The 17,968-nt window shown below is 45.1% G+C and overlaps 1 long non-coding RNA gene across 2 annotated transcripts in view; it reads right to left on the bottom strand.

Annotated features, from left to right (window-relative positions):
• Positions 1–4,450: 4,450 nt before the first annotated feature.
• LOC144290563 (uncharacterized) overlaps positions 4,451–17,968 on the bottom strand; it is a 51,689-nt gene continuing 38,171 nt past the window's right edge. The window contains exons 2-4 of one of the 2 annotated variants that reach the window (XR_013358152.1): positions 9,320–9,581; positions 8,813–8,921; positions 4,451–6,053 (exon numbers count right to left, since the gene is read on the bottom strand). This is a non-coding gene — a long non-coding RNA (uncharacterized LOC144290563). The remainder of the gene's footprint in view (positions 6,054–8,812; positions 8,922–9,319; positions 9,582–17,968) is intronic. The other variant, XR_013358153.1, reaches the window with a different exon arrangement.

Genomic DNA, 17,968 nt, shown 5'->3' with positions numbered 1-17,968 from the left:
GTATTTAGGTTGTGATAACCCTACTTTAAAAATGGATAGAGGAATGAGATTACCTCCGTGAACCTAGGTGACCCATGGCTGGCTCAGTGGGAAGAGCAAGACTGACTCTTGATCTTGGGGTCATGAGTTCAAGTTCCATATTGGGTATAGAGATTACTAAAAAGAAAAGTAAAAAAAACCCCATGAGATGAAGCAACCATCTTTGCTGTGACGTTTGAGTTCATGTATTTTGTCATTCAGTTTTGGTACTCAGACTTTCCATTGTGGGTATGCTGGACACATGGTGATTTTTATATCCTTATTTTTGGGACAGGGGAGCATCTTGTAAATCAACATCTTCATTACAATGGAAAAAGTGATGTTCAAAAAGCTGATTTTTCCAAGGCTGTGGCAGAGCTATGATTCAAATGGTAACTCCCAACCCTGTGCCTTAATCCTCAAACTTGGGGTACTGTATTGGATCCTAGCAACATCTTGCCAGGAATTATTAAATGCTGCTATCATTAGCCATAAATAAAACTTGAATACTGAAATAAGTGAATATAGAAATGAAATGTAATGGGAACAAAAAGCAAATGATACTAAACTATGGTCCTATACTGTTACCTGCCAAAGGCTCTGGGCCTAAATCCGGATGTTTTTGTTCAAGACAGATATTAACCAACTTCAGGGAAAGCTTTAAGACACATCAGCATCAAAGTGAGACTTGTTCTTCACCGTGATCAGTGAGAGCTGCACTTGCTCACTGCTTGTGTTGGTTATTAAATGCCTCTTCTAACATTCAGCCAGAGTGTGTTCTGTGCAGTCCCCCTACAGCTGTGAGGAGTTGTTGGCAATAAACTAAACAGCTCTCAGTGTTCTAGGGATTTAGGGGCTTAGTGTAGGCCTAAAGTCTATGTGGTTTTGTCTTTGGTTGCAAGATTGGCTTTTCCCAGTGGAGTCTTACCATATTTTTGCTTCCCTCTCTAGTACCTCTTGCCTTCTGAGTTGTAAAGCTCATGGACTGGAACTGGTAGATGGAACAAGGACCGGGTGTTGGGGTGTACACAGGCTCCCAAAGGATGGTCTTGTTCGCTGCTGAACTCCCAACACCCTCTAGTGCTCAGTCCAGTATGGGCCCCAGCAAATGCTGAGAGAGTTAAATGGGATGATGCCTGTGTTCATTGTGGGCAGAAGCTTGTCTGGTCCTGCTGGGGAGAGGGAAACAGTGCAGGACTGGCTCCTCATCCTTTGGTCAGCCCAGAAGAGATCCCCCAGGCTTCACCCAGTACCAGAAACAGCAAGGTGGACAAACTTTCTCTTCATAAGGGCATTAGGGTCTGGGGAAGAAGTGGGACTTAAAAATAGAGTTTGGGTCTCAGCTTTCACACCAGCTTTGTGACTGACCTGGGCCGGAACAATTAGGTAAGAAAGAGAAAAGCCATCCAAATTGGAAAGGAGGAAGTAAAACTTACTATATGCAGATGACATAGAAAACGCTAAAGACCCCATCAAAAAAACCCTGACAGAGGGCAGCCCGGGTGGCTCAGTGGTTTAGCACCTGCCTTCAGCCCAGGGCGTGATCCTGGAGACCTGGGATCGAGTTCCGCGTCAGGCTCCCTGCGTGGAGCCTGCTTCTCCCTCTGCCTGTGTCTCTCTGCCTCTCTCTCTCTCTCTATCTCATGAATGAATGAATAACATCTTTAAAAAAAAAAAAAAACTGACAGAACAAATGAATTCGGGGGTGCCTGGGTGGCTCGGTAAGTTAAGCATCTGCTTTTGGCTCCGGTCATGATCCCTTTCCCTCTGCCCCCACCCTGTGTTCGTTCTCTTTCTCTCTCTCAAATCAATAACATATTTTTTTAATTTTTTTTAAATTTTTATTTATTTATGATAGTCACACACACAGAGAGAGAGGCAGAGACACAGGCAGAGGGAGAAGCAGGCTCCATGTACCGGGAACCCGATGTGGGACTCAATCCAGGGTCTCCAGGATCGCGCCCCGGGCCAAAGGCAGGCGCCAAACCACTGCGCCACCCAGGGATCCCAATAACATATATTTTTTTAAAGATTTATTTATTTATTCATTCAGAGCGAGAGAGAGAGAGGCAGAGACACAGGCAGAGGGAGAAGCAGGCTCCATGCAGGAAGCCCGATGTGGGACTCGATCCCGGATCTCCAGGATCACACCCCCGGCTGCAGGCGGCGCTAAACCGCTGCACCACCAGGGCTACCCTCAAATAAATAACATCTTTGAAAAAAATCCAAGTGAATTCAGTAAAGTTGAAGGATAAAAAATACTCAAAAGTGTTGCATATATATACGCTAATAACTAACAAATTCAGAAAACAATCTCATTTATAATTGCATCAAAACACCACCTAGGAATAAATTTAACCAAGGAGATGAAAGACCTGTATGCTGAAAATTACAAGACAAAGACAAAAAAAAAAAAACAAAAAAAAAACCATAAAAAACCAAAGACATAAATGTAAAGATACTCAGGGCTCATGGATGGGGAGAATATTGTTCAAATGTCCACACTACCCCAATCTACAACCCTACCAAAATTCCAGTGGCATTTCATAGAACTAGAAAAAAATCCTAAAATTTGTAGAGAACCACAGAAGACCTTAAACAGTCAAAGCAATCTCAAGAACAAAGCTGGAGGCATCAGGCTTCCTGAGAACAGTGTAGTTGGTATCAGTATCAAACAGACATGCAGCTCAGTGGAACAGAATAAAAAGCCCAGAAATAAATCCATGCATATATGGGTAATTAATTTACAACAAAGGAGCCAAGAACATACTAGGGGTAGGGGAAAGTCTTCGATAAATAGTGTTGGAAAAACTGGACAGCCACGCGCAAAAGAATGCAACTGGGCCACTATTGTGCACCACACACATGAAGTAACTCAAAATAGATTAAAGAACCTAAGATCTGAAACCATAAAACTCATAGAGGAAAACAAGCAGTAAGCTCGACATTGGTCTTAGTGATGATTTTTTGGATTTGGCATCAAGGGCACCGGCAACAAAAGCAAAAATAAATGGAATGACAGCAAACTAAAAAGCTGCACAGCAAAGGAAACCAACAAAATGAAAAGGCAACCTAGCAAACGGGAGAAAATATTTCTAAATCATATTTTATATATATATATGGATATACATATATCCAAAATATATAAAGAACGCATACAATTCAATCAGGAAAAAATCTGATTTAAAAATGGGCATCCTGGGATCCCTGGGTGGCGCAGCGGTTTGGCGCCTGCCTTTGGCCCAGGGCACGATCCTGAAGACCCAGGATCGAATCCCACGTCAGGCTCCCGGTGCATGGAGCCTGCTTCTCCCTCTGCCTGTGTCTCTGCCTCTCTCTCTGTGTGTGACTATCATAAATAAATAAAAATTAAAAAAAATAAAAAATAAAAATGGGCATCCAGGGATCCCTGGGTGGCGCAGCGGTTTGGCGCCTGCCTTTGGCCCAGGGCCTAATCCTGGAGACCCGGGATCGAGTCCCGTGTCGGGCTCCCTGGGTGGAGCCTGCTTCTCCCTCTGCCTGTGTCTCTGCCTCTCTCTCTCTCTCTCTCTCACTGTGTGCCTATCATAAATAAATAAAAATTAAAAATAAATAAAAATAAATAAAAATGGGCATCCAGGGGCACCTGGGTGGCTCAGCGGTTGGGCGTCTGCCTCTGGCTCAGGGCATGATTCTGGAGACCCAAGATCGAGTCCCACATCAGGCTCCTCGCAGGGAGCCTGCTTCTCCCTCTGCCTATGTCTCTGCCTCTCTCTCTCTGTCTCTCATGAATAAATTTAAAAAAATGGGCATCCAGACATCTAGATGGCCAACAGACACATGAAAAGATGTTCCACATCACTCATCGTCAGAGAAATGCAAATCAAAACCACAAAACCACAATGAGATATCACCTCACACCTGTCAGGATGGCTAGTATCAAAAAGACAAGAAATAACAAATGTTGGCCAGGACATGGAGAAGAGGGAACCCTCACATACTGTTGGGACTGTAAAGTAGTGCAGCCACTGTGGAAAATAGGATGGAGTTTCCTCAAAAAATTAAAAATAGAACTAACATATTATCTAGGGGCATCTGGGTAGCTCAGTTGGGTTGAACCTCTGACTGCTGATTTCGGTCAGGTCATGATCTCAGAGTCCTAGGATGGGAGCCCTGAGTCACGCTCCCTGCTCAGCAGGCAATCTGCTTGTCTCCCTCTCCCTCTGTCCCCCCACCCCCAATGCTTGGTCTTTCTCTGAAATAAACCTTAAAAAAAAAAAAAAAAAGGAACTACCTTATGATCCAGCAAATCTGCCCCTGGATATTTATCTGAATTAAAAACTTACTCAAAAAGTTATCTGCACCCCCATGTTCACTGAAGCATTATTTACAATAGCCAAGATATGGAAACATCAGTTGATCATCAGTTGATGAATGGATAAAGAAAATGTGGTGAAATGTGAAAATTTTATTACTGAGCCATACAAAATAAGACAGTCTTGTCATTTGTGACAACACGGATGGTCCCCTGAAGGCATTATGCTATGTGAAACAAAGACAAATGCCAAATGATCTCACTTATATGTGGAATCTAAAAAAAGCCAGAAAAGCAAAGAAAAAACAAACGAACAAAAAAATGAGCTCACGGATACATAGTAGGACTGGTAATTGCCAGAGAATGGGGGCAGGGTGGGCAAAATGGGTGAAGGGGTCAAAAGGTACAAACTTTGAGTTCTAAAATGAGTAGGTCATGGGGATGTAAGATACAGCACGGTGACTATAGTCAATGATATGGTATATATATATATTTTTAGAGATTTTATTTTATTTATTCATGAGAGACACAGAGAGAGAGAGAGAGGCAGAGACACAGGGCCTCTCATTCCCTGACACTCCCTGCTCAGCGGGGAGCCTGCTTCTCTGCCTTTCTCTGTGATTGCTTTCGCTCTCTGGTAAATAAATAAAATCTTAGGGATGCCTGGGTGGGTCAGCAGTTGAGCATCTGCCTTCAGCTCATGGCTTGATCCTGGGGTCCAGGGATCAAGTCCTGCATCCAGCTCCCTGTGAGGATCCTGATTCTCCCTCTGCCTATGTCTCGGCCTCTCTCTGTGTGTCTCTCATGAATAAGTAAAATCTTTAAAATAAATGAACAAATAGATAAATAAAATCTTTTGAAAGAAATAGAATTTGAATCACACTTACGGGCTTTGTGACTAACCGAGGACAGGTGGAGTGATTTCAGACCTCAGGTTCCTTATCTGTAAATGGGAACGATTCTGTCCAGGATTGTGAGAAATATCAAAACCACAAGAAAGCACTTGGTACCCAGCATGCATTTGCATTCCACAATGTGTGTGTCTGCCTGGGTAAGATCCTAGCTCTGAATCCGTGCCCCCCGCCCCCGACCCTGTCACCCCAGGGGCTGCTGCTCCCCAGCCTTGCCCATAGCCCAGGCGGACCTAGCACCCGGCCCAGGGCTGCCCCTGGGGAGTGCTCAGTAAACAGACGAGCGGCAGAGCCTGGAACTTATCTCTCAGAGCCAAAAGACACTGGAATTCAGGAGGAACATTTTCCAGTTTTCCCTTTTTCTTAAAATTTATTCTTAATGGGCTTTAATTATTTCAGCTTTCCCAGCTAGTCCAGGGCTTGGCTGAAGTCCTCTGAGCAGGTTGTTGTAATCAGGGCGTCCGGCAGAGGGCACCAGAGGTTTGGCTCAGAAGCGGCTCCTGGCCTCCCCACAGTGGGAAGGGCACAGCCACCCCTTGCTTTTGTTTGGAGAGGCGGTGGGTGGCGAAGGTAGTGCAGTCAGCACACATCCTTTTTTCAGAGCACACACTGCTCTTTAGAGATGGTAGGTGGGTAGTAGCTGAAGTCAGGGCTGTAGGGAGGGACCACATTGCTCGAACCTGCACCCACCTTGTCAGCAAGAGGCCTGGTCCTCTCCTTGAGACTTCGTGGGGTGCGGGGGATGGGCAGTGACACCCGCTTCGCCCTGGGACCTTGTCCAGTTCCCTAGTTTCCTGGAAATTGTACTGAGGCATCCAACGCAGTAGGACCTGGATTAGGGTATGGCAAGCGAGGTGCCTATGGCATAGGCTTTAAGGAGGACTCCCTCTCTAGTCCAGTAAGTGCAGCGTCTACCCAAATTCTGTGCTCCAGGGGCCTCATGACTCACTTTAGTCCAGGCTTTGGAGCAAGCTCAGCTGTAATCACCTGAGTGTGCATAGTGGGCTCTTCTAGACTTGCTCTACCCTGACGCCAGGGGCTCTAAAAGTGACCACGGGTAGAAGGGCATGAACAGGCATCTTTCTTTTTTTTTAAGATTTATTTATTTATGAGAGAGATAGAGTGTGTGTGTGTGTGTGTGTGTGTGTGTGCACGTGCACATACACAAGCAGAGGGGAGGGGCAGAAAGAGAGGGAGAAGCAGGCTGGCTGTTGAGCAGAGAGCCCAGGACCCTGGGATCATGACCCGAGCAGAAGGCAGACACTTAGCCCACTGAGCCACCTAGGCACCCCAAGCATGTGGCTTCTTAAAAACTCTCAGCCAATCACTCTCTTCCAAATTTGGTCACATGAGAGGTACCAATTTGGGAGACACCTGAGTGGAGAGGCAGCACCAATAGGACATCAAGGTTTTAGAACAGCTAACAAAGCTCTAAAACTCTTTTGTCTGGAAAATTCCAAACACATAAGTACGTTTGAGCCTCTATACATATTCATCACCCAACACAACAGTTAAGATTTTGCCACCTTTGGGTCAGGAGTCCTTTCTTAATTTTCTCTTTGGTAGAGTGCTTTATTTTTAATTTTTATTTATTTATTTGACACAGAGAAAGAGAGAAAGAGCACAAGCAGGGGGAGCAGGAGAGGGAGAAGCAGGCTCTGTGCTAAGCAGGGAGCCTGATGTGGGGCTTGATCCCAGGACCATGGGCTCATGACCTGAGCCAAAGGCAGATGCTTACGGTGCTTACTCAACTGAGCCACCCAGACAAACCCTGCTAGAGTTTGTTTGTTTATTTATAAGATTATTTATTTATTCATAAGATACACACACACAGAGGCAGAGAGACACAGGCAGAGGGAGAAGCAGGCTTCATGCAAAGAGCCCGAGGTGGGACTTGATCCCGGGACTCCGGGATCACTCCCTGAGCCAAAGGCAGACGCTCAACTGCTGAGCCACCCAGGTGTCCCCTGCTAGAGTATTTTAAAGTAAATCCCAGACATCACATCAATTCACCCCTATAACTACAGTGTGAATTTTTTATACAGTGACAACATGCTTGTCATGCTGAACAAAATCCACAGTAATTCTCTGGAATCATCTGAAGCCAGTCCATGATCCTATTTCTCTGACAGTCTCAACGTGTCTTCTTAAATTTGGATCTGTTTGAATCTAGCACCAAACAAGGTCTGCACATTGTATTTAGTTGTTTTAACTTCCTTTTAACCTAGAGAAGTCTCCCCACCCCCATACTTTGGCCTGTAGCAGAAATGGGTTTAGCCATTGTGAGCTGTATCCCACATATGGATCTGTCAGCTGGTTGTGCCATTCAACTGTTCCTTTGTCCCTACAGTTCCTGCAAACCAGCTCTCAACTCAGGATGCACAGTGGGTCCACCTGGGGAGTATGACCTAACCAGGCCAGTGAAGTCACTGTCCAGGGCAGGGTCCTAGGCAACCACACTTTTGAAATCTCCCCAGGTGATGCCATTAAACAGCCAAGTCACCAAACCACTGCTCCCAGAGCTTCCAGCATGCCCAAGTGGGTGCTCTGGCTTACTACTGCATCCCATTGGGACACATGCCAGGACTGGCTGTCCAGGCTGGGCCCCCCACTGTCAGATTTCCTTTCTGCCTTTCATCTATTTTTTTAAAAGATTTTATTTGTTTATTCATCAGAGAAACAGAGAGAGAGGCAGACACAGACACAGAGGGAGAAGCAGGCTCCTTTCAGGAAGCCGGATGCAGGACTTGATCCTAGGACCCCAGGATCACACCCTGAACAGAGAACAGACACTTAACTGCTGAGCCATCCAGGCATCTCTCTCTCTCTCTCTCTCTCTTTTTTTATTAAGTAGGCTCCATGCCCGGGGCCCAACGCGGGGCTCGAACTCATGACCCAGACATGAAGACCTGAGCCAAGATCGAATTGGATGCGTAACTGACCAAGCCACCCAGGTGCCCCAAAGGATTTTAAAAATATATTTATATAAAAAATATATATTTAAGTCATCTCTACACCCAATGTGGGGCTCAAACTCACAACCCTGAGATAATAGGGAGCACGCTCTACCGACCGAGCCAGCCAGGTGCCTCTCATCTAAGGATTTTTGCTCAATGCCTGAATCAATGATGTCACCAGGGGCCTCGAAATGCTGCCCAATACTTTTGTGTGTGTGTGTTTTTAAAGATTTATTTATTTATTCATAGAGAGAGAGGGAGAGAGGCAGAGACACAGGCAGAGGGAGAAGCAGGCTCCATGCAGGGAGCCCGACATGGGACTTGATCCTGGGTCTCCAGGATCGCGCCCTGGGCCGCAGGCGGCGCTAAACTGCTGAGCCACCCGGGCTTCCCCGCCCAACACTTTTGTTCCTGTACCTTACGGAGCTCGTGAGACACTGGCATCTCACGTAAGCTGTCACTGATGCATCATGACCTACCAGATGGAGCTTCTGGAGAACCGGCTGCCATCCCGAGGAGAAGTCCTGGCCTTGCCCTTTTAAGATTTCCCTGAGGGCAGCTGCAAGGCTCGGTGTCCTTTCCCCACCTGGCAGCTGTTACGAAGAGCAGCCACTTGTTATTAGGAACCATACCTGTGGGGATGGCCCTTCCAGGTCAGCTGAGGTCAGACGAGGCACACGGCCAAGGACTCCCTAGGCTCCGCGGACCCGGCACCACATGTCTCTTGCAGCCACGGAGGACCTGCCGAAACAACATCCTTGGAGCCGCTGCGCTGTCAGGGAGGTCCCAGACCTTCCACCCCCGGCCCCTTTCTCTCACGCCACTGACCTTGTTACTCAAGGAAAACAAGGGGAAAGCTCAGGGGGAAAGTGCGAGGGTGGTTGGCAGGGGTAAGGCTCCACGTTTGTCAACTGTTTATTTTAACTTTCATTGAGGTGAAACCCACATAGCATCAAACTAACCCCTTCGAGGCGTACCATCCAGTGGTACTCAGAACCTTCGCATTGTGTGACCACCACCTCTATTTCTAAAACATTCTATCGCCCCCACATAGAGCACCCCCACTAAGCAGTCACTTGCTATGCCCCCCGCCATCTGGTCCTTGGCCATCCCCAGCCTGCTTGTCTCTATGGATTTACCGACTCTGGATATTTCATACAGATGGAATCCTACACTGCGTGACTCTTCGGTGTCTGACCTCTTATTCGCCTAGTGTTTTCGACGATCATCCATGTTGTAGCAAGGACAGGATTTCATTCCTTTTTATGGGTGACTAATAGTCCCCCGTGTGGCTCCACCACATCTGGTTTACTCCTTATTCAAATATTGCACATCTGGGTTGTTTCCACTTCTGGGCTCTTGTGAATAGAACTCTCCTCTTCCCCCAGGGCAATATGCCCCCTGTATAAAATTAAAACAACACTGAAATTAGTAAAAGAAATTAGGTCCCATTGCCCCGTGCCCCTGAGTTTACATTTTCCCCTAGACTTTTACTGGAGCTTGTTAAAGGTATAATTCTTGTTTTTTAACAGCATCAAAGGCAGGAGGTAAAGGTCAGTGGAACAACAACAAAAAAATCTGTCCAAGGAAGCTGTTTGGTGAATACCCCAACGGTATGACCTGCCTGAACAGGATATGGTAAGAAATGTCAATTAACCAGGTTTCTTTCAAAAAGCTGGTTCAATGATTGATCTTTGTATTTGTTTTTTAAAAAGATTTTATTTATTATTTATTTGAGAGAAAGAGCAAGCAGGGGAGGGGCAGAGGGAGAAGCAGACTCCTTGAAGAGCAGGGAGCCCGATACAGGACTTGATCCCAGGACCCTGAGATCATGACCAGAGCTGAAGGCAGATGCTTAACCAACTGAGCCCCCCAGGCACCCCATCTTCGTAATCGTAAGCACTTGAGGGCTGTTGATTGAGGAGAGGCCGGCCCTTGAGGGCCCTGCTTGCTGGCTGCTGGTGAGGCCCCGGATGAGGCAGTGGAATTGGTTAAGTGGGGACCAGAAGCCTCTTTCATTGGTCTCAGCCAAGCATCCAGAAGGATCCCAGTTGGCCACATGAGAGTCACCACAATCTGGCAGAGATGTGCCAACAGCAAGTGGCAGCAAGGCCGTGGGGACACAGGAAGTTGCACCTGACCTCGGGGTGGGTGGGTGGCTCCCGGGGCCTGGGGTCCTTACCGGAGTTCCCACGGAGAAGCTGTGGACGCCAGGGTGTAGCTAAAGTGTGGAATGGCCCGGGGCGAGGTTCTGTCTCGGGTCGTTCAGGGTGTCCCGACAAAATACCACAGACCCAGTGCTTTATAAAACGGGTGTTTGTTTCTCAAAGAGTTCTGGAAGCTGGAAGTCTGAGACCTGAGTGCCGGCCCGGCGGAGCCAGGGCTCTCTCCTGAATTGTAGACACTTCTTGCTGTGCCCTCACGTGGTGGAAGGGACACGGGAGCTCTCTGGGGTCTCCTTTTTTTTTTTTTTTTTTTAAGATTTTATTTATTTATTCATGAGAGGCAGAGAGAGAGAGGTAGAGACACAGGCAGAGGGATAAGCAGGCTCCATGCAGGGAGCCCGATGTGGGACTCGGTCCCAGGGTCCCGGGATCACACTTTGAACTGAAGGCAGATGCTCAACCATTGAGCCACCCAAGTGCCCCTGTTTATTAAAAAAAAAAACACAAAATTGTTTATTTGACAGCACAAGCAGGGGGAGCAGTAGAAGGAGGAGAAGCAGGCTCCCCGCTGAGCAGGGAGCCCCAGGAGGGGCTTGATCCCAGGACTTTGAGATCATGACCTGAGCCAAAGGCAGATGCTTAACCAACTGAGCCACCCAGGAGCCCCAAAGTTTATTTTCATATAGTTGAGTTTATCAATATTTAATCTTGTAGCTCTAGAGCCACAGTTGGAAAGGTTTTTCCCATGCTAACTTTAGAAAGGGTTTTTCCTGGGGTACCTGGGTGGCTCAGTCGGTTGGGTAGCTGCTTTTGACTCAGGCCATGATCCCAGGGTCGTGGGATCGAGCCCAGCATCAGGCTCCCTGCTCAGTGGGGAGCCTGCTTTCTCCTCTACTCCCTGCTTGTGCTCTATCTCTTGGTTTCAAGTAAATAAATGAAATCTCAAAAAAAAAAAAAAACCTTTATAGAAAGTTTTTTTTTTTTTTTTTAAGATTTATTTATTCATTCATTCAGAGAGAGCGAAGAGAGAGGCAGAGACACAGGCAGAGGGAGAAGTAGGCTCCATGCAGGAAGCCCAATGTGGGACTCGATCCCAGGTCTCCAGGATCACACCCCAGGCTGCAGGCGGTGCTAAACCGCTGCACCACCAGGGCTGCCCTAGAAAGGGTTTTTCCCATAGTGTCTTCAAAGAATTATACCATCTTTTCCCCCCTCTAAGCATCTTTCAAAAAATTGTGGTAAAATGCACATCACATAAAATTTACCATCTTAGCCATTTACTTATATTTTATTTTTTTAGAGGGGGGAGAAGGGCAGAGGGAGAGGAAGGGGGAAGAGAATCTTAAGCAGGCTCCACCCCCCACACAAAGCCCAACGTGGGACTCGACCTCACAACCCTGAGATCATGAGCTGAGCTGAAATTAAGTCTTAGCCCAATGAGCCGTCTAGGTGCCCCCCCATCTTAGCCATTTCAAAGCATACATTTCAGTGGCATTAAGCACATTCATGTTGTTGACTGACCGTCCACACCATCCACCTCCCAAACTCTGCATCTTCCCACAAACTGAAACCCATCCCCATTAAACATGAACTCCTCATTTTCCCCTTCCCCAACTCTGGCACCCACCATCTACTTTCTGTAGATCTCTGTATAGATCCTCTATGGACCTCCTATAACTGGTTTCATGCAGTACTTGTTTTCTGTATCAGTTTTTATATTATGCATCAAATGAAGTTTTTTTTTTTAAATAGACATCAGAAAAAAATAGACCCCAATTTTAGGTTTGTAGAAAAATTGAGTGTATGGTACAGAAGATCCTCATAAATCCCCTCTGCTCCACCTCTTAGTTTCCCCTATTACTTTGCATTAGTGGGGAACATTGTTACAACTGGAGAAGCAATATTTATACGTTATTAACTGAAGTCCATAGTTTACATTAGGGTTTAGTTTTTGTGCTGAACATTCTATGGGTTTTGCCAAAGGCATGAGATCCCGTATCCATTACTATGATCCAGAATAATTTCACTGTCATAAAACTCTGCTATGCTCTGCTCATGTATCTCCCCTGCAACCCCTGATCTTTTCACTGTCTCTATAGATTCTCTTTCTCTCCATATATATTTTTTGTCTCTATCTCTACCTCTATCTCTATCTCTATCATCTCTAACTCTATCTCTATCTCTATCTCTATCTCTATCTCTATCTCTATCTCTATCTCTATCTCTATCTCTATCTCTATATATTTGTCTATTTGGATGACCACGGTATATTTATGCACCTACTGAAAGATGTGCTGGTGACCTCAGAGAGGACTTGGTGCATGATGATGGCAGGTGGCAATGAAGCGGGGCCGCCAACGAGTGTGTGACACATGGTGACCACGAGAGGGAGCCAGATTCCCCCTTTCTCTCTACCCAGGTTGGTAGAAACCATTTCCCCCTTTGTTCCAAAGCACTGTTCCCAGTGCTAGGGTTGATCTGGTCTTTGCCTTGAACTAAGGCTGATCTGGAAACCACCTGGAGGGGAAAGTTCAGTTTGCTTCCTTTGGAATAAAAACCAGAGCTTCATGACTAGTTGTTTTCCTTGGAATTGAGATTTTTCTTCCCTCAGCATTTAAGGGGGTTTGTCCACAATCTCACCCAAAAAAGTTTGCTAACTGAAGTGCCAGCTGGATCTGCCATCTGTAGAGATAAGCTTGGCAGTTGGGGGAGCCGGGAGAAAAAGTAGCCCCAAGTCCTGATTTCCCATGAGTGCAATGCCACCATCTTTTTGCCCAATGATGCTTTTGTCTGGTTTAATGAGAAATCAGGGTCTAAGAAGAGTGGGGAATGGCTTGGGAATCACGTAGTTTCTCTTTGGTCTGAGGGACCCCTGTACAGAGTGGCCTCACTGAGCTGAGGGGCTGCTGCCAGCTACTGACAGAGCTGCTTTCTCACGTGCGCAGGGCTCCCTGGTGGATTCAGATGCAGGTGTGACCGGCCACCAGAGCAATGCACCCCCCTTGTCTTCACCTTTTGTTGTTGAGGCTCTGTAGGGAAATAGTGCCTGTTGCCAAAATACTGATTGATTTTTTTTTGTTTTATTTAAATTCAAGTTAATTAACTGATAGAATTTTAAGAGTTTGTTTATTAAGGGCTTAGGATGATAAGAGACAGAAATTTTATGCTTACAAATAGGTTTTTAATGATTAATTCACGATGAATTATTACACACTGAATCCTGTTGAGGGCAGGTTCAGCATTTAAAGCCATTTAAATGTTCCTGTGGAAACTGTCTTTTAATTCCTCTCCATTTCTTTTTTTTTAAGATTTTATTTATTTATTCATTCATGAAAGACACACAGAGAGAGACAGAGGCAGAGACAGAGGCAGAGGGAGAAGCAGACTCCATATCAGGAGCCCGATATGGGACTCGATCTCAGGTCTCCAGGATTTCGCCCTGGGCCAAAGGCAGGCGCTAAACCGCTGAGCCACCCAGGGATCCCCTCCTTTCCATTTCTTATTTCCTGGTCTCTTTCCCTCATTCCCTTTTAAGGGAAACAACATCAGCTCATTCTGGTGAATCTGGTGATCATTCTGGTGATCTGGTTAAAGATCAATTAACCTAAAAAAGGACTTAAAAAAAATACAGCTCTCATCCCTGTCCACAGTACTTGGGTTCCTTAGACCCTCACACAACATCTTGCCTAGATCACCACCCTCCTCCAGAAGCTGGGAAGACCAGTGATCACAAAGTCAAAGACCAGTGACTGCTGGAGGACTCAGCCTAGGAATGGGGGAACCTCAAATGTTAAGTGTGGGCATCTAAGCAGAGGAAACAGTGTCAGCTAAGACTGAAGTGTCACTGGACCGGGGGCCCTGGACTTGGTCATAGGCAGTTGGGATGGGACATGCATTTTGTAAAAATTCATAGACTTTAATTTACAGAGCAGTTTAAGTTTTACATAAAAATTAAACAGTAAGTACAAAGAGTGTCCATATTCCCACTCCCCTCCCCATTCCCCCATGACTAACATTTTGCATTAGTGTCCGATGAAGAATAAAGAATGAAGCAATATTGATACATTACTAACTAAAGCCCACAATTTACATCAGGGCTCACTCTTGGTGTTGGACATTCTATGGACGTTGAAAATAATGGCACAGACCCACCATTATAGTCCTATACAAAATAGTTTCATTGCCCTAAAAATCTACTGTTCATCTACATCTGCCAGCAACTACGGATCTTTTTCTGTCTCTAAAGTTTTGTCTTTTCCCAGAATGTCGTATGGTTGGAATCATATAGTAGAGAATGTTCCCAGACTGGCATCTTTCACTAAAGCAAAAGAAATATGTGCTTAGAGTTCCTCCACGTCTTTGCATGGTTTGATAGCTCATTTAAAAATTTCTCATATACTTTTTCGTTATTGTGGTGAAATATACGTGAAATTTACAATCATGAAATTTACAATCATAGGGGCACCAGGGTGGCTCAGTCAGTTAACAGTCAGACTCTTGATTTTGGTTCAGGTCATGATCTCAGAGTTGTGAGATCAAGCCCAGTGTCGGACTCCACTCTGGGTATGGAGACTGCTTAAGATTCTCTCTCCCTCTGCCCCTCCCCTTGCTCTCTCTTCCACTCTAAAAAAAAAAAAAAAAAAGAAAGAAAGAAAAAAAATCACAATTGCAATCATTTTTAAGTGGCATTAAGTACATTCACATGGCTTTGCAGCCTTCACCACTGTCCATCCCTAGGACTTTTCCATCTTCCCCAACTGTTTGATTCTGTCCCCATGAAACACTGACTCCCCATCCCCTCGCACACATCCAGCCACTCATCATTCTGCTTTTGGACTCTGTGAGTTTGACTCTTCTAGGGATCTCATGAGTGGAATAAGACAGTATTTGTCTTTCTGCAAATGGCTTTCTTCACGGAGCATGATGTCCTTGAGTCTGTCCACGTAGCAGTGGGTGGAATTTCCTTCCTGTTCAGGGCTGACTAATGAGAGGACTGACTTCTGTCACATTGCTACTTTGTCCCTTATCTTCTGCCTGTTTTATATTTAATTTTTTGGTAGTGGAACATTTATTCTTAAAAAAATTTATTTATTTATTCATGAGAGACACACAGAAAGAAGCAGAGACACAGGCAGAGAGAGAAGCAGGTTCCTTGTGGGGAGCCCGATATGGGACTCAGTCCCAGGATCCCGGGATCACATCCTGAGCTGAAGGCAGACACTCAACCACTGAGCCACCCAGGTGCCCCATGGTAGTGAAATGTTTAAATTTTCTTTGTGATCACCCTGGGGATTACATTTGACATCCAGAAGTTATAACACTAATTTGGATTTATCCCAGCTTAACAACAGTAACAAACAAACACTGGGCTCCTTCACAGCTCCATTCCCACTTCTTTCAATTGTTGGTGTCCCCAAATTATATCTTCACACATTGGGTGTCCAAAAACATAAACCAGTAATTTGTGGAACACATTAGCCTCTTAAAATATGTAGAAAACAAACAATAGAGTTAAAATTGTAGTAACAAGAATACCAGTTTTTATAATCAGCCATGTATTTCTCTTCATTGAGCTCTTTATGTCTCCACATAGCTTTGAGTTCTTGTCCTTTCAACTCACCCTGCAGGACTCCCTGGAGCAAGTCTTGCAGGTAGGTCTAGTCGTGAAGATCTCCCTTAACTTTTGTTGTCTGGGAATGTCTTCACTCCTCTTTTACTTTTGAAGGACAGTTTTGCCAGATGTAGGATTCTTGGTTGACACTTTTCTTCATTTTGTATTTTGAATATATCAGAACACTGCCTCTGGCCTTCAAAGCTTCTTTTTTTTTTTTTTTTTAATATTTATTTATTTATGATAGTCACAGAGAGAGAGAGAGAGAGAGGCAGAGACACAGGCAGAGGGAGAAGCAGGCTCCATGCACCGGGAGCCCGATGTGGGATTCGATCCCGGGTCTCCAGGATCGCGCCCCGGGCCAAAGGCAGGCGCAAAACCGCTGCGCCACCCAGGGATCCCGCCTTCAAAGCTTCTGATGAGAAATCTGCTATGATCTGGAGGATCTTTTGTATGTGATGAGTTGCTTCTGTCTTGCTGCTTTCAAGATTCCTTCTGTGTTTGGCATTCAATAGTTTGGTTATAGGGATCCCTGGGTGGCTCAGCGGTTTGGCGCCTGCCTTCGGCCCAGGGCCTGATCCTGGAGATCCGGGATCGAGTCCCGTGTCGGGCTCCCTGCGTGGAGCCTGCTTCTCCCTCTGCCTGTGTCTCTGCCTCTCTCTGTGTCTCTCATGAATAAATAAATAAAATATTAAAAAAATAGTTTGGTTATAATATGTCTTGGTATGGGTCTCTCTTTTTTTAATATTTTATTTATTTATTCATGAGAGACACAGAGAGAGAGGCAGAAACATAGGCAGAGGGGGAAACAGGCTCCTCACAGGGAGCCCAATGCAGGACTCAAACCCGGGGCCCTGGGATCATGTCCTGAGCCAAAGGGGCAGACGCTCAACCACTGAGCCACCCAGGCGTCCCAGTGTGGGTCTCTTTGAGTTCATCCTCTTGGGAGTTTATTGAGCTTTATGTTTGTTTCATCAAATATGGGATGTTTACAACTATTATTTCTGCTCCTTTCTCTCATTCTTTTCCTTCTGGGACTCCCACAAGGAGTATGTTGGTCTACCTAATGGTTTCCCACAAGTCCCTAAAGTTCTGTTTTTCTTTCTTTCTCTTTCTTTCTTTCTTTCTTTCTTTCTTTCTTTCTTTCTTTCTTTTTTCTTTCTTTCTTTCTTTCTTTCTTTCTTTCTTTCTTTCTTTCTTTCTTTCTTTCTTTCTTTCTTTCTTTCTTTCTTTCTTTCTTTCTTTCTTTCTTTCTTTCTTTCTCTCTTTCTTTCTTTCTTTCTTTCTTTCTTTCTTTCTTTCTTTCTCTTTCTTTCTTTTTCTTTCTTCTCTTTTCCTTAGATTCGATAATTACTATTGTCCCTAACTTAAATTGTGCTGATTCTTTCTTCAAGCTGCTCAAATCTGCATTAGAATTTTTTTGTTTCTTTTTAGGTTTTCATATTTTTTATTAATATTTCTACTTTGTTCATACAGATACTCTTGCCATTCCCTTGTTCCCCTCTTACAGGAAGTGGTAGGACCTGAATCAGGCCCAAACAGTCCTGCTCAACCGAAGGTCTTAACTATTGTTCCTCCTTGCCTCACCAATGGCTTCTACATAGTTCACCTCTGTGGAGCATGTCACCCTGGGACTTCTGGGTTAGTTAGTTACACAGAAGGATACAAGGGCCAGGAGGCAAGAGACTCTGTTAAGTGACATAAGTTAAGTGAGACCATGTGCTTTAGCCTAAAAATAAAACAAGACAACAACAACAAAAAATTCTCTCCATCACACTCTGAAAGCATCTAAGGAAAATAATTTTCAGCATATAACACATTAGAGAAGAAAATCAAGATGGACTTTTCTTCAGCCCTCAAGATCTGCTAAATGCTTTCCAGGTGTCTATAAGGGCAGCATAGATTATCCAGTAACCACCAAAGTATTCATAATGTCCTAAAAACTCCCCTTGGATAGTCTTCTATTCCCCCCTTACTTGCTCCTGCAGTTCCAAGTTCTTCTTGAACATAAG

The sequence above is a fragment of the Canis aureus genome, chromosome 19 (genome assembly GCF_053574225.1).
Source record: "Canis aureus isolate CA01 chromosome 19, VMU_Caureus_v.1.0, whole genome shotgun sequence".
Taxonomy (NCBI): domain Eukaryota; kingdom Metazoa; phylum Chordata; class Mammalia; order Carnivora; family Canidae; genus Canis; species Canis aureus.
Note: the sequence above shows the minus strand (reverse complement) of the source record. Positions and strands in the feature narration are given on the sequence as shown.